Source organism: Crinia signifera, chromosome 19 (assembly GCF_055691185.1).
Source record: "Crinia signifera chromosome 19, ASM5569118v1, whole genome shotgun sequence".
Classification (NCBI taxonomy): domain Eukaryota; kingdom Metazoa; phylum Chordata; class Amphibia; order Anura; family Myobatrachidae; genus Crinia; species Crinia signifera.
The window spans coordinates 49135896-49145317 of record NC_139226.1 but is presented as its reverse complement, the minus strand read 5'-3'; the positions used below and the strand labels follow the sequence as shown (position 1 = coordinate 49145317).

At 51.4% G+C, this 9422-nt stretch overlaps 1 pseudogene; it reads right to left on the bottom strand.

Moving 5' to 3' along the window:
• Positions 1-1198: 1198 nt before the first annotated feature.
• On the bottom strand, positions 1199-1334 carry LOC146044436 (U2 spliceosomal RNA; annotated as a pseudogene).
• Positions 1335-9422: the final 8088 nt, after the last annotated feature.

Below are 9422 nucleotides of genomic sequence, written 5' to 3'. Positions count from 1 at the left end.
AGATGAGCCCCAGAGCAGTTAGTAAGAGCTACTATACTTGGTAAAGTGCTGGGAAATGGCACTGATGAGTTTGAAGAAACTCAGGGAGCCCGAGGTGTGCTCCCACCACCACCAGTGCTGTGCCTAAACACGTGCAATGGGGGCAGCCGTACGAACGTGTGGGCCCTCTCCCAAAGGAGAAAGGCCCCATGGTTCCCCTAACCCCCCTCAACCATAAGGCCGAGGAAGGGAAAAAAGGGATCGGTGGGTCCTCTTCGCCGAAGCTCAGAGAGACCCGCTTTTCCTCCACCCCCGGAAGGGTTTTGGACGGTGGGTCCTCCGCACCCGAAGGTTTGGAGAGACCCGCTTAGGCTTCCCTCCGCCTTGCGGCTCGGGGTTGCCCTCGAGGGGACCGGGACTCTCCCCAAAAGGTGAAGAGTCCCAGCCACGTTTGGGGAACGGAAGGCCTGTTAGGGACAGCCGCACTACCCAAATCAAAAAAACGTGACAAACTAACGAAAAACGTGAAGTGCTCAAAAGTGCAAATCAAAGAAATAAATAAAAGAGGCCCTAGCCAGAAGGCCGGGGTGGGGGTGTAAAAAATTGTCCTACCCCATCCAAAAGGACGAGGTAAGGACGTGTAGCCTAACCTAGAGGGAAGTGCGCAGTGTGTGTGCCATTCAGTGCATGGTGCTGGACATCACCAGTGCAAATCAGGCACCCCCGAGTTTCCCCGGGGGCACAGTGCAGCCTCGGGCTCCAGGCAGCCGACCCTTCAGCGTCCGACCAAGCTTTTCTCCGTCTCACCAGCAGGCACTTTCCAGCCCCCGGCATGGGAATGGGTACTCCACTGGGCTTTTCGAAAGACTCCCTAGGGGCTGCACCCCCCTCGGAAGAGCAATCTACTCAGTCCCAGTGTTTCTCCGCTCCCAGGGTTAAGATACTAGGCTGAGCTTTTCGCTGTGCCCAGGCTGGTGGTTAGCCAACCTGGACCAATCTACTCGGTCTCAGCTTTTCTCTGCTCCCTGGGAATGGATACTAGACTGAGCCTTTCGCTGACTCATCCTTCGGGGGCTACGAACCCCGTCAAGAGAGTCAATCTACTAGGCCCAGTGTTTCTCCCCCCCTCTTACCAGTGGATTTACGGAAACAACACCTCCTACCAAAGGCAGAGGTGAAGATACTCAGTGAGACTTTTCACTGCTCCCGGGAAAAAACAGAGGGGTCCCACACCCTCCGCCCATCAGAGCAGCTACTCAGTCCCACCTTTCTCTATTCTCTGCCAGAGGCCAGTCCATACCCACTGATAAGAACAGATACTACACTTGATCTTAGCCAAAAGGCCGAGAAGCGATACAAATGTAGATGAGCCCCAGAGCAGTTAGTAAGAGCTACTATACTTGGTAAAGTGCTGGGAAATGGCACTGATGATTCAATGTAAATGTATCTGTCTCTCATTCCTTTTAAGATTAAATTAACAGGGTAATGTGGGCTAGGTGACATGAGGGAGATTGCTAGACTAATGAGGGAGAGAGGGAGATTGCTGCTATGTTAGGGAGTCTCCTGCAGAATGCAGGAGGATAGGCAGCTATGCTGTACACCAAGCTCAGCAATGAAGTGTTCATGGTTTATTCCATATGTCACCCGGCAGCGTCTGTCTAATACTGTGTTTGTGTAGAATTAAAATATTACTTGTGTCTTTCTGGGGAAAAGGTCACCAACAATTTGTTAAACTTTTTGTATCTGGCCATAACAGCTGTTAATTCTGGATGATATTGTAACATCAATTTCTCTGCGGTGGATTAATCAATACAAAGGAATATCATAATGAAACTTTAATGAAGGTGATTGTTATGCTCTACTTTTCCGAACATGTATAAAGAGTTCATATTGTATTTGCATGTTGTGCCTATTTCTTTTGCTTTATCGCCCTCTGGTGGTTTTCTGCTGAAATTGGAATGTTTGTATTGAGAATATTTTGCTATTTCTATTATGTCCTACTATATACAATATATACACTAAACATCGGCACTCACCTTTCCTAGTTTTGGGGTGCCCTATGGCTTGTGACCACATTGTTTAAACAGACATTGTAGGGGCTCTGCACACACTAAATTAACTGAAAATAAATAGTGGAGATTTGGTTCATGAATTGATCAATGCATTTAAGCCTGCAGCCCCCTTCACAGGACCCCACTTTTCTGCAGGTCCTAACACTATCGCTCAAAATGGCTACAATACACATAGAAACGGGGGGGGGGGGGGGGGGCTTGATGTAGTGGCGTTGCATATATCAACACTGGGGAAATGAGGACCCAGCTAGGGAGAGTGTTGACGTCACTCTGATCAGAGGCGAGGAGTCTAAACCCAGCATTGGTCTTCTCCAGGGACCCTGGCAAGTGGATATGGATTTCGCTGCAACCGGTGGGCAGGTCACGGCCCTCTACCAAGCTGTACCTGGGATGACTTGGTAAATATTGATGGTATGAGTGTCAATGGTTTGCTGGGTCAGTCTGGGAATTGATGGTTCTGGCTTGAACTGGGAATTGATGGTTCTGGGAAGCAATGGTGCTGAGTCGCTCTGGGAACCAATGGTACTGGGTCGGTCTGGGAACCAATGGTACTGGGTCGGTCTGGGAACCAATGGTACTGGGTCGGTCTGGGAACCAATGGTACTGGGTCGGTCTGGGAACCAATGGTACTGGGTCGGTCTGGGAACCAATGGTACTGGGTCGGTTTGGGAACCAATGGTACTGGGTCGGTCTGGGAACCGATGGTACTAGGTCGGTCTGGGAACCGATGGTACTAGGTCGGTCTGGGAACCAATGGTACTGGGTCAGTTGGGAACCAATGGTACTGGGTCGGTTTGGGAACCAATGGTACTGGGTCGGTCTGGGAACCGATGGTACTAGGTCGGTCTGGGAACCAATGTTACTGGGGTCCTGTGCTGAACTTTGGTGGCCAATGATAACTCAGGATGCTGGAGCTGGTATTAGCAGTATATCAGGCAGATCTGGGATCTCTCTTAGGAGGAAGACAATTGTTCATAATGCTGGACTGAACAAGACAGACTCCTTTTATCCCCCTCAGTGGTAGCTGATTAGTCGATTGTCATCAGTGGCGTAAGTTCATACCAGGTGCCCGGAGGCGACAAAGATGGTAGTGCCCCCCCCCCCCTACACACACACACAAACGCACACACCCGTACATAGCGTAAGTGACCCTCAGATCTACAGACAGCACCTACGACCCATACATAGCATTGATTACCCACCCACATACCCTACAGGTAGTATCGGTGGCGCCCAGATCCTACAGACAGCATTTTTGACCCCAAGATGGCACAAACAATATTGGTTTTGCACACCGTAATGCCATGGGTACATGCTCTCTGCCAGGGGGTACATGCTCTATACCAGGGGTTACATGCTCTCTGCCGCAGGATACATGCCTCTCTGCCAGGGGATACATGCTCTCTACCAGGGGATACCCGCTCTCTGTCAGGGGATACACGCTCTCTGACAGGGGGTACATGGTTTCTGTAAGTGCATACATGTTCCATGCCAAGGGCCTGGGCGCTTTTCTTCCCTCTTTTCAATTTTGTGCTCACCTAAGTCAGCTGAACTGCTGCTGGCCTGGCTGGGGTGTGGTCATTGCACAGGGCACACACATGTGCATACATACAGCTATGCATCCATTCACTCACATATATACATAGTCAAACACCTGTATGTATACATATACAGTCACACACTTATTCACAGTCACACCCATGCACACATTTATACAGTGTAATAGTTACACACAGAGACAGATAAATACATTCAGTGTACCTTCTAGTCACAGTGTCGACAGTCACACTCACCATGCTGCTGAAGTGCCTGCCGATTAGCTCCGCCCCCTTTTCGGACTGCATCTGTGGAGCTTGCTTGTTGCTGCTGGCTGTTTCATGTACTGTTGGGAGGCTGGTGAGAGGGGTTGAGCTGAGATCACCAGCTCCCTCTTCATCTGGCAGCACTGAGTTACAGTGAAGAAACTTAAAGTAAACTAAATCTTCCAGCAGCCCTGAGCCTCCGGCAGAAAGGGCTGCTAGGACCTGTGCTAGTTTACTTTCAGTTTCATATCTGCACCATGACCCAGCTGCTGCACGCACTGACTGGCTCCTTCTTTCAAGTTGTGACAACTGCAGCAGCAGGTATGTTTCTGCTCACTGCAGAAGTCACAGGCTCCTGCTGCCGGCTCCTCTGTGCCCCCCCTAGTGGCTAACGCCCGGCGGCCAATGTCTCCATTGCCTCCGGGAGTTACGCCACTGATTGTCATGTGACCCCAGCAGGGACTGGGAACTGGGGTAGTGTCTAGATCCCATGCAGTTTAGGTAATTTTCCCATCATGCCCTGGGTCCACGTATACCTGGAGGGGGAATATAAATCTGTGGCGAGCGAAGCGAGCCACCGTGCCCGAAGCGTGCGAGCGTAGCGAGCCCGCGAGGGTCCAATGCTGCAAAAATAAAACAAAATTAACGACACCTACATGAATTACACATAAATTTAAAAACGTTGTGAGGGCATCTAACAACTTCCGCCCTCACTGAACGTCACTTCCTGTAAGCTATACTGCATGGGAACTAGTCTCTACCCTGGGACTGGAGCATGGGACCCAGACAGGTTACACTGGGCCTGAGACACATGACACACACTGAGCTCCAGGGATTGGAGTGCATGGGTCATTTGACCCCAGGTGTCATGGTGGCGGCCATGCAGCTGCACGCCGGCATGGCATACCAGGCCGCATGCCAGACCACAGCAATGAGGTGACAGGGGAATATTATGCCAGCCCACGGCATCAGCAACTGAGTGTAGACGTGGGGAAGACACGTGTGCCAGTGCCGCGTTTCCCAACAGTCTGCATTTACATGATATGAGACATCATAATCATGAGGATTCACATGACCAACAACAAAGTGGACAGGTTATGCATAGGCTACAATATATACATTATATTTATAATACAGAGGCTGCAGGAGGCTTGGTTCATTACTATCTGCTGCTCGGATCATCTTAAGGCCCATACACATTGGTTAATTTTGAGCTGAAAGTAGCTTAGTTTTCACGTTCTGAACTATTTTGAGCTAAAAATCCCCCAGTGTGTATGTATGTCCGGGTGTTCAGCAGTGAGAGCTGATGCTCGCTTCTGCATCATTGCTGGCCACCCCCGCCGTCCATTGACCAATTTTACCGGCCGAGTAAACCACTTTCCACAATCTCCTTTTGTGGACTGTGGTTCACCCCTCGTTTGTGTATGCAGTGAGCGATTTATTGGCCAGCGATATTCACATGATTGCTCTGCATAAACACTGGACAAAAATGCTCAGTGTGTTTGCACCTTAACAGATGCTCAAAGCAGCAGAACAGCTTCCATGGCAGAAAATGAAACATCTCTCCCCACATGGTGCAGGAGCCGGAGGAGGAGGCGGGCGCAACAGAGGGCAGGTTCAGTTGGCCTCGCCCTGTGCGGCTGCACACCCTGTATAAAGCAGACAATACTACCCTGTAATAAGAAGTCACCACAAGTGTACAGTGCTGGAGATAACAGCACACGTTTATCGTTTTTTGATTTGGCGTAAAGATTACAAACACCTCCCACGCACGATTCCCTGAAGGCCTGGCAGGTGAATATGGGAGTTGGTGTCATTGTTACTACTACAGCATATAATAGGACACCTAGGATTTTTTTATTTACTTTGCTTGCTTGTTAGAATTTGCAGCTTAGCTATATACTGTCCTCATCACTTTCCTATGTGGGTAAGGGGAACGCAGTGTGACATGTGGGTGGTGGTGGAAGGGGAGCACAGCGTGGCATGTGGTGGAAGGGGAACACGGTGTGACATGTCGGTGGTGGAAGGGAAGCACAGCGTGGTATGTGGGTAAGGGGAACACAGTGTGACATGTCGGTGGTGGAGGGGAGCACAGTGTGGTATGTGGGTAAGGGGAACACAGTGTAACATGTGAGTGGTTGAAGGGGAGCACAGTGTGGCATGATGGAGAAGGGGAATGCAGTGTGACATGTGGGTGGTGGAAGGGGAGCACAGCGTGGTATGTGGGTGAGGGGAACACAGTGTGACATGTGGGTGATGGAAGGGGAACACAGTGTGGTATGTGGGTAAGGGGAACACAGTGTGACATGTGGGTGGTGGAAGGGGAGCACAGTGTGACGTGTGGGTGGTGGAAGGGGAGCACAGTGTGACGTGTGGGTGGTGGAAGGGGAGCACAGCGTGGCATGTGGGGGAAAGGGAACGCAGTGTTCCATATGGGTGGATGAAGGGGAGCACAGTGTGGCATGATGGGGAAGGGGAATGCAGTGTGACATGTGGGTGGTGGAAGGGGAGCACAGCGTGGCATGTGGTGGAAAGGAAACACAGTGTGATATGTGGGTGGAGGAAGGGGGGCACAGCGTGGCTATTTGAGGGAAGGGTAACGCAGTGTGATATGTGGGTGGTGGAAGGGGAGCACAGCGTGGCATGTGGGGGAAGGGGAACGCAGTGTCACGTGTGGGTGGTGGAAGGGGAGCACAGTGTGACGTGTGGGTGGTGGAAGGGGAGCACAGTGTGGCATGTTGGGGAAGGGGAACGCAGTGTGACGTGTGGGTGGAGGAAGGGGAGCAAAGCGTGGCTATTTGAGGGAAGGGGAACGCAGTGTCACATGTGGGTGGTGGAAGGGGAGCACAGCGTGGCATGTGAGGGAAGGGTAACGCAGTGTGACATGTGGGTGGTGGAAGGGGAGCACAGCGTGGCATGTGGGGGAAGGGTAACGCAGTGTCACGTGTGGGTGGTGGAAGGGGAGCACAGTGTGACGTGTGGGTGGTGGAAGGGGAGCACAGTGTGGCATGTGAGGGAAGGGGAACGCAGTGTCACGTGTGGGTAGTGGAAGGGGAGCACAGCGTGGCATGTGAGGGAAGGGGAACGCAGTGTCACGTGTGGGTGGTGGAAGGGGGGCACAGCGTGGCATGTGAGGGAAGGGGAACGCAGGGTGACATGTGGGTGGATGAAGGGGAGTACAGTGTGGCATGATGGGGAAGGGGAACGCAGTGTTACATATGGGTGAATGAAGGGGAGCACAGTGTGGCATGATGGGGAAGGGGAACGCAGTGTGACATGTGGGTGGTGGAAGGGGAGCACAGCGTGGCATGTGGGGGAAAGGGAACGCAGTGTTCCATATGGGTGGATGAAGGGGAGCACAGTGTGGCATGATGGGGAAGGGGAATGCAGTGTGACATGTGGGTGGTGGAAGGGGAGCACAGCGTGGCATGTGGTGGAAAGGAAACACAGTGTGACATGTGGGTGGTGGAAAGGAGCACAGCGTGGTATGTGGGTAAGGGGAACACAGTGTGACATGTGGGTGGTGGAAGGGGAGCACAGCGTGGCATGTGGGGGAAGGGGAACGCAGTGTTACATATGGGTGGATGAAGGGGAGCACAGTGTAGCATGATGGGGAAGGGGAACGCATTGTGACGTGTGGGTGGTGGAAGGGGAGCACAGCGTGTCATGTGAGGGAAGGGGAACGCAGTGTGACATGTGGGTGGTGAAAGTCCCCTTCCACCACCCACACGTCACACTGCATGGCATGTGAGGGAAGGGGAACGTAGTGTGATGTGTGGGTGGAGGAAGGGAAGCACAGCGTGGCATGTGAGGGAAGGGGAACGTAGTGTGATGTGTGGGTGGTGGAAGGGGAGCACAGCATGGCATGTGAAGGAAGGGGAACGCAGTGTGACGTGGGTGGAGGAATGGTAACACAGGACCTGATTCAGAACTAATTTGCAGTCCTGACGATTATCGAATGACCACACATTGCACGTGGTATGCAGTGCACATGCGCAGGGACCCCCTACGACAAAAGCAGACAGTGTGGGATGTGGGTGAGGGAAGGAGAGCACAATGTAGGATGTAGGTGGGGAAGAGCACAGTGTAGCATATGGCCTGTAGGAAAAGGAAAGCACAATGTGGGATGCGGGTGGGGGGGGGGGGGGGGAGAGCACAGTGTAGGATATAGGTGGGGGAAGGAGAAAACAGTGTAGGATGTGGGTGTGTGGGTGGGGAAAGGAGCACAGTGTAGGATGTGGGTGGGGAAAGGAGAGCACAGTGTAGGAGGTGGGTGGGGAAAGGAGAGCACAGTGTAGGATGTGGGTGGGGGAAGAAGAGCACAGTGTAGGATGTAGGTGTGGGAAGGTGAGCACAGTGTAGGATGTAGGTGGGGGAAGGAGAACACAGTGTGGGATTTGAGTGGGAGAAGGAGAGCACAGTGTAGGATGTAGGTGGGGCAAGGAGAGCACAGTGTGGGCACAGTTCACTATCCACCTGCAAATCCATACACAATTCCCAAGCCATCTGTGTCCACATCTGTGCAAATGTATTACTGACCGCGATGTGCTCAGAGTGGTAGCGGGACTCGTGTGCGTTCCTGCTCAGCCCTCTGCCGGTTAACTGTGCAAAGTGCAGCCCATAGGCTACAACGGTCTAAGCCAACTTCACATCACATCTCCCACAGGGACTCATTTATTAGATAATATTTGTGGGCAATTAGTTTTCAGGGGTTAGCCGCAAAAATTTAGTATCCCCCAAATGTATCAGTAGAGATCTGCTGAGATTCCTCCTGCCCCTCCGCCAGTCGCATCCCCCATAGGTTTCTATGGGGTATGTAAAGCTGCCCATGTATCAATATCGGGCAGCATCCCATCAGGTCCCCGGGACTACCGCCATTCTGAGATGGTGGTAGCTCATTGTAGCCTATGGGCTACAGACCGCACTGTCAGAAACCTAGGGGGCAGGTTGGAATGGGGAGATCTTCTACTGTCCTTCCTACATACAATAAGGTGATACTAATGAGTATATATACTAAAATTGGAGGAGTTCTATTGAAAATGGGATGTTGCCCATAGCAACTAATCAGATTCTATGGGTTAAATCTACTAAGATGGGAGTCCTGCTGAAGATCCTATATATTATAAATAAGAAGTAGAATCTGGTTGGTTGCTATAGGCAACATCCCATCTTCAAAAGATCTCCCATCTTAGAAAATGTAAATATTTCCAATCCCCCCTTCCCCTGAGAACAGGGCCCTTATTCTGGTTCACTCGCAAAGGCAAATTCCTTCTCATATGGACAAAACCATGTGCACTGCAGGTGGGACAGGTGTAACTTGTGCAGAGAGAATTAGATTTGGGTGGGGTTTTACTTCAAAGTGAGATCTATATTGCAGTGTAAAAATAAAGCAGCCAGTATTTACTCTGCACAGAAACAAAATAACTCACCCAAATGTAATGCTCTCTGCACATGTTACATCTGCCCCACCTGCAGCGCACATGGTTTTGCAAGTGCGCCAAAATAAGAGCCCGGGTGTAATGTGAATGCGCACATATTAAACACACAGTGATAAAATCAATAATGCGCT